Genomic DNA, 6,922 nt, shown 5'->3' with positions numbered 1-6,922 from the left:
AGCTGGAAACAGCCGAAGGGAGCTGGCCACTGATGAGTGATTGCGTATCAGGTTTCTTTCCTGATTAAAACTAGCTGCTTTAGGCAGTTGTTAACCCTTTCCTTATAACTTCTTGGTCTCAATAATAGAAAATCAGCCTGTTTGTCAAACAGCTTGCTCAAGGTTTTACGGTCCTTACAAGTACATGCCAAGAAATGAGATCTTAAGATAAGCTCCTAGGATTGGGGAGTTTACATGTCCATGTCTCTGTTATTTGTTTTCTGGCTTTTGCTGTTTGTCTTGTGTGTCTTTCTGTATTTGGACGCAGGTATGTGGATGTGTGAGAGAGGGTGTCCTATAGGGTTCTTTGAGTCTTTGTTGTGGCTGGATTAAAGGGAAAGAAAAAAAAGGGGGGAGTTTGGGATGCAGGGTTACAAAGGAGAATAGATTTTGCACCCCTGCTCCCTCTGCCTGCGTTCCAACCAGGCAAGCTATGATAAAGTAACACTGTGACAGGCTTCAGGGCGGGAGAGAGTGCAATTACCCATTCAATGATTTTTCCCTCCTTCTCCCTTTGGATGGGCCCCCAAAGGAGTGGAAGAGAGAAAATTCTGAGCAGAAAAGGGAGATTCTTACTCCAGAGTTAGAAACTTTCTCTTAAAATTAATTCTCAAACTGGGTGGATTGCTAATGATTTTGATATGGTACAAATGTAATGTATTGTAGTTACTGTTTGTCAAATGTGAAATGTTGCCAGATTTTTATTGAACAACAAAACTCCTGATTAGAAGTTTGCTTTGTTAAACCTTGCAATGCATAATGATTTCAGTGAATTTGAGAATTGTGTAAATGTGATTGATAGCAAGTCTGATGCGGAGAGGAAAGTTTATTCTGTATAGACAGAAAATTATACTGACTACTTTATAGATGTAAAAGTTATTCAGAAAAACTTGTGTTGTTGAAAAGAACTTTTTCTAGAATTTGAATTTGGGAATCCTTCAAATGACATTTATTTTAATATATGTGCTGTCAGAAATAGCAGCAAGAAATTATATTACACACAAGAAGTTTTTTTTTCTTTTTCAAAGTGGTTAATCTGTGCATGGGATTAATGAGATAAATGCTAAGAATTGATGTTTTACAAAAGAGGAAATTTTTAAATAATGTCTTTAATCAAGGTTATATGAATTGTTTTTAAATGTGCAAAATGCAAAATGCATAGGAAGGAATTTGTAATCTAGATGCCAAATGCTGGAAATTAGTAATGCTGAGTGAATGCTAAATATGTATGCATTATATTATGAAGAGGATTAAGTTTTCCACCTAAATAGGTTAAGGGTATATGACATACAACCTGTGTGCCCTTAACAAGATAAATTCAACCAGCCCTGTAATCGAGAGGGCTTTTCATGAGGATTAAATACAGTCTAGCTTCAGATATATCAAAGAGGTCAGGCTGGAATGTCAGGTAACATGAAGCTAAGTAGGGAAAAGTGATTAAGTACATGTGAAGGGAAATAACTTTATGTCTTAAAACCTATCTATATAAGTTAATAATTGAATTTTGGGGTGTCTGGATTCATTTTATGAAGTGCTCCACTTCAATAAGAGTAATGAATAGAGCTTCTAATTGATACTATGAATTCTAGTGTGAAATAGACACAACAAATTATAAATTGGAATAATGTTGATGGACTTAAATTAGGAATGTAGCAATGTTTTGAGCTAGAAAGACTAAACTGGAGGTTCTATTCTACTTTAGACAGGTTTGAGAGAAGTACAGGTAAATGCTTTGCACCTCAGTTTGGTTATACTGAAACATTGCTAAAGGACTTAATCAGAGTTATTTGGAAGTGTGGAGTTCAAATTGAAATCCACTGAGACTAAATTATTATAAAGGGGGTTTGATACATTCAAACTTTTACATTATAGTGAGCTCACTGGTTAAAGAAGGATGGGCCAAAGTTGCTAAGTAATAAAATCTAAGTCAAGGCCAGCAGCCTTGGGATAAAATTGCTCAGAAGCTATTAACCCCTTCCTTGCACCCAGGAAGGAGAAAGAAGTGCTTATAACATTATGAACTGACATAGGGGCTTCAAAGAGTTAACAACCGCTGTGTGATAGAACTTAAAGATGAGTATATCTTAATTGTAGAAATGGAGGTTTTAAGGTGCTCAAGCAAGCAAATATTGCCAGCCCTGTCTGACCAAAAAAAAAAAAGGCTTGTTTGCAGCTGTGGAATCTTACAACAAACATTCCAGGTCCAGAATGATAAAATAAGTTGAGTGATATGTAATTGATGAAGTTACCTCATATGAGTTCTGGGGATTGTTGGTTGATATTTTGATTACATTTTGATCTGTATAAGGATATATGTGACAAACAATAGCCAAAGAATAGGTAGGGTGTTAAAAATGGCATATATGTGAAAATGCTTGCTCAGAAATTTATGATTGTTATGTGAGTGGCTGCTAAAATGTGTTTAAGTATCGTTTGGATATTTAAAAAAAACCTCACTGTAAATCTGACTCAACCATATAGTTTGTTACCTCAGTCTACCAATTTGTACTATGAACTGAAATTTATAATGGTTGAGCTCTATGCTAAAGACTGTTCAATGATGTAATCTTTTTTAAATCAGAATTCTTTGGGGTTACCGATTAGCAATTGAAGTGATACCAGGGGGCTGGTTGTTTGACTTATGATAGTAAAAGCATGTTAGAGAAAGTGGGGAGGTATGTTGGGTTTGAATTTGGTAGGAGGGGGCTTTGATTTAAAGTCCATAAAGCTTTAGTATGTGGGTTTGTAAAGGAAGAATGGATGGTGTGTTCTGCTTTTAAGCAGAGGGTTTTGGAGGAACAGAAAGGGAGAGAGAAGGTGAAAGGGAACAGATGAATGTTCTGCTCTCATAATTGGCTCTTTAACTTAGGGATAATATATAAAGTAATGTATGTGGGAAAATCACACATGATTCTTTGGACAGTTACCCTGAAGTGATTCCTGCATGACCTTGTCTTAGTCTTTCAGATGGCCTAGGTCCAGGAGATGATACAGCCCTGGTTTATAGGGAACCACTTAATTCAGCACTCATGTGACTACACCTGAAATGTAAATACATGAAAATAATTGCGTGATCAGCCTTGTAGGGATATTAAAGGCTTGTTTGGGGGTGTGGAGATTTGTTTCTGGATTGCTGATAAGCAAATTTCTCTGAGCTGTTAATGGGTGAGACTTGTCCTTTAAGGAAAAGAAGGCCTCTGGCATCCAGTGGCAAGTGCTCTAAGGAGAGAAAAAGTCTTAGGACGGCTATAGAGAAGGCAGCCCAAGGCTCACTTTGGACTGAATTTTCCTGACCATCCTCGAGTGGAACAACAAGGGCAAGTGACAGCCTTGCTTGGTGTGTCTTTTGTGACTTGGAGATATTTCCCTTTCAGGGCCTTCTTCCTTCGTGACAATTCCCATGATCAGCACATAATGCAAATTGTGATATTAAAGTTTCCATTTCCTCAAACAACCCTAATAATTGGGAATTCTCAAATTGTTAGGAACATGCTTTGAGAAATAGATGGAGTTTATTCCTAGATGGCATGTATTTGTAGCCTTAATTTACCACAGTTGAGGTTTGGTTCTTGAGCTTGGAAAGATAGCTCACAGCCTTCTTGGTTTCCCCAGCCTCTGCGGTAAGGAAATACATCTGTAAGATATTGTTACTCCAGTGTTTTTAGATGTTATAGTTAATGTGTATTTTGCAATGGGATATTCTTTAACAGAAACATCACATACCAGCTCTGCAAACAACTCAGGAAGGGATCTGTTCCTGTCAGAAGATGATTTCTGAGGATGAAGTCTGTTGGTTAAGATACCCAAATGCAAATGTGTAATGTTCATTGCTATTGTATTAATGTCCTGCTCCTATCTGCTATTTGCCCCAGTACCTTTCTCTCTTAGGGGCTGACTTCCCCTTGTGACCGGTCTGCCAATCGAGGGAAGGAGTGACAGGACACCCTTCAGATCTCCAGGCAGTTCTCCACCGACATGGGACCCTGGAATCCACTGAGGACGAGCCCCTAAAGACACTGTCTGCAGCCTTCCCTCCCCCTCTTATTCCCCTCCCTCTCTCTCCTATACATAGGTAGGGACAGCTCTATACCCATGCTCAGCACTGAAGAAACTACAGAAGATCTGGACCTCCTCCCTTTTTCCCTTAGACATTTGGAGAGGGGAGGGGAGGGGATGACAGGGGGCACTGAACCAGGTGGGGCCTGAGACTCTGGCCCTCCGGGAGGCTGTGTGGTTCCCCTATGGATGGCTGGGCTGGCCAGATGGCACGACTCACCAGAAGCAGTGGGGAGACAGCTAGCAAAAGGAATACATGACCCACTCGATTCCATTACTTCACTTTCTCCCCCGCCTCTTGGTTTCCCCCTCCCTTGTCACAGAGTATCCCTCAACTGGGAAATACCTTATCCCACCCGCAGGAGCGCACTGGCTGTGCCCCTGTTCTGGCCTACAGCCCTGTGTCTCCCCTAGCTCCCTCACTGCCCGCTGCACCCCCTTACAATAGTACCCGGAGTGACCTACTATGCCAAGGAGGACCCCCTCTTCCTTAAGGAGGGGGCCTCTGTGCAGCCTTGGGTGAGGAATGCTGCTTCTATGTTAACCACTCAGGGATTATTAGGGACTCCCTGAGCAAGCTACGAGAAGGTCTAGAAGCTCTGAAGGAAGGAGAGGGAAACTGCCGGCCCCTGGTACGCCCACCTTTTCAATTCTTCTCCCTAGTCATGTCCCTCATAGGACCCCTCATAATCTTAACCCTACTCTTGACATTTAGCCCCTGCGTTTTTAACCGCCTGTTCGGTTCATGAAAGGCCGGCTGGGTGCCACCCAGGTGTTGGCCCTCCGACAACAGTACTGACCCCTAGCGAGCCCTGGGCTGAAAGCCACAAGCTGCCTCAGTGGACAGGCCTTCCCTCTGCCCCCTAAGAGAAAAAGAAGTTGGGAATGAAGGAGCCCCAAGCAGGGAGCTGCTTGGTCAGTACAGCACATATCACTATAGAACATCTGACCAACAGACCCCTGTCAGGGAACCTAAATGTGCCGACGCCCAAAATGTAGAGTCCAGGAGAAACTTGTACTGACGCCCAAAACATAGATTCCAGGAGAAACTTGTGGGCCACATATGGTGGCTAGTGATATGCTGTCAGGCATTGGGTATAAAAGACTGCACTTACAACTGCAGGCGGAACTCTTGTGCTGAGCTTCCCCTGGTGTATACCAGAATAAAGGACCCTCCTGCTTGATTGCATTGTCTGTGGGTCTTCCATGGTGATGGGTGAGGAACTGGACCTTAACACCTCAAGTCTCAGGGTCCTCGTTAGCAGGAGGGCTCAGGCAGCTGGGACTTCGGATCTCAGTGGGACCTCCATTTATATTAAATAGAAAAAAACACAGAATTATTAAATAGTCAAAACCACTCTTTAATCAAGGGCTAAAGGGGTTCAGCACTAAAAGACCTCAGCGCTAATAGGCCACGACAACACAGCAGCTCGCTCCCCACCACTGCACAGAGTCCAGATTGAACTCTGGCTGCTCTGGTCACTGACCCCTGGGAGTGACCAGTGACCAGTGACCAGTGACCATCCCTGGGATGGACAGGGAGGAGCAAAAGAATTTGGGGAACCTATATATCACTCTAGATGACCTGGGGGCTTAGAGTGAGAGGGACAGTTGATTGACTTTACAGTGGTAAGAAAGGAAAATGAGTTCCAGACAGGAATAACAGTAAAGGGGCTGATGCCCTACAATGGACACAAAAGGGAAAGACTCAGCCCAGGGCTGGGCTGCCTTGGTAATAGACCTTAGCCCAGGGGGAGAAACCATTGGGACAAAAGGGATACTTAACATTGGATGGGATTAGCTGCTCCCACCCAAACTACCTGGAGGTCCATTGTCTGGTGAACTGGGACCTTCCCTCAGGGGGAAACCTCACCTGTGACAAGGTCAAAACCTGGAGTCTCCACCCTCAAACTAAATAAACTGGGGATTTCTAGATTTCCATGTTGACAACCTTAAAGTAGTTTAGGTGAGGAGAGCTAATTTGTGGGCTTCTAGATTCCAGGTTGACACCATTTTACTGTCTAGAAAACAAGAGAGTGTTTAAGGGATTATGGGTGGGTCAAATCCTTCATCAGATTAGCTATTCAGCAGCCATATAGAGCAGAAATAGAAAATCTATGAACACATTCTAGTCTCTTTCAAAAGTTAGAAATGGGAAATAGTACAAGTAACTCCTTATTAAACCATGTTGTTTGCTGGTGATGGTGGATATGATTTGTACCAAAGTCATTAAGTACTTGCTGTTCAAGTAGTGATAGGTCCCCAGAGGGATATAACTGCCTTCCTGGTAATGGTAAGTGCTACTGTTTCCCTTAGGTGTAGAAGACTTTTTTGTTTCCTGGACACATACCACTGTCAACATGGAAATCTAGAAATCTCCATTTTATTTAGTTTGAGGGTAGAAACCCCAGGTTTTGACCTTGTCACAGGAGAGGTTTCCCCCTGAGAGAAGGTCCCACTTCACCAGATAATAGTCATCAACTTTAGCTTTGGCGCAGTAGGTAGAGCCAGTAGGTAGCCCAGGGAAGCTGAAAGGTCCCAAGTTCGATCCTCAGAAGGAGGGTGTGATATACTGGGAAATGCTTCTGGAGACAAAAGAGCTACTTCACTTCGGATGGGGTCTACCTCCCCACCTGAAGTGGATGCCAATTATCTGGTGAAGTGGGACCTTCCCTCAGGGGGAAACCTCTCCTGTGACAAGGTCAAAACCTGGGGTTTATGCCCTCAAACTAAATAAACTGAGGATTTCTAGATTTCCATGTTGACACCATCATAGAATAGCAGTACTTTGCAGGGTTCTATAGTATGGCTTCATGCATCACTTTTC

This window comes from Monodelphis domestica, chromosome 1 (genome assembly GCF_027887165.1).
Source record: "Monodelphis domestica isolate mMonDom1 chromosome 1, mMonDom1.pri, whole genome shotgun sequence".
NCBI lineage: Eukaryota > Metazoa > Chordata > Mammalia > Didelphimorphia > Didelphidae > Monodelphis > Monodelphis domestica.
Note: the sequence above shows the minus strand (reverse complement) of the source record.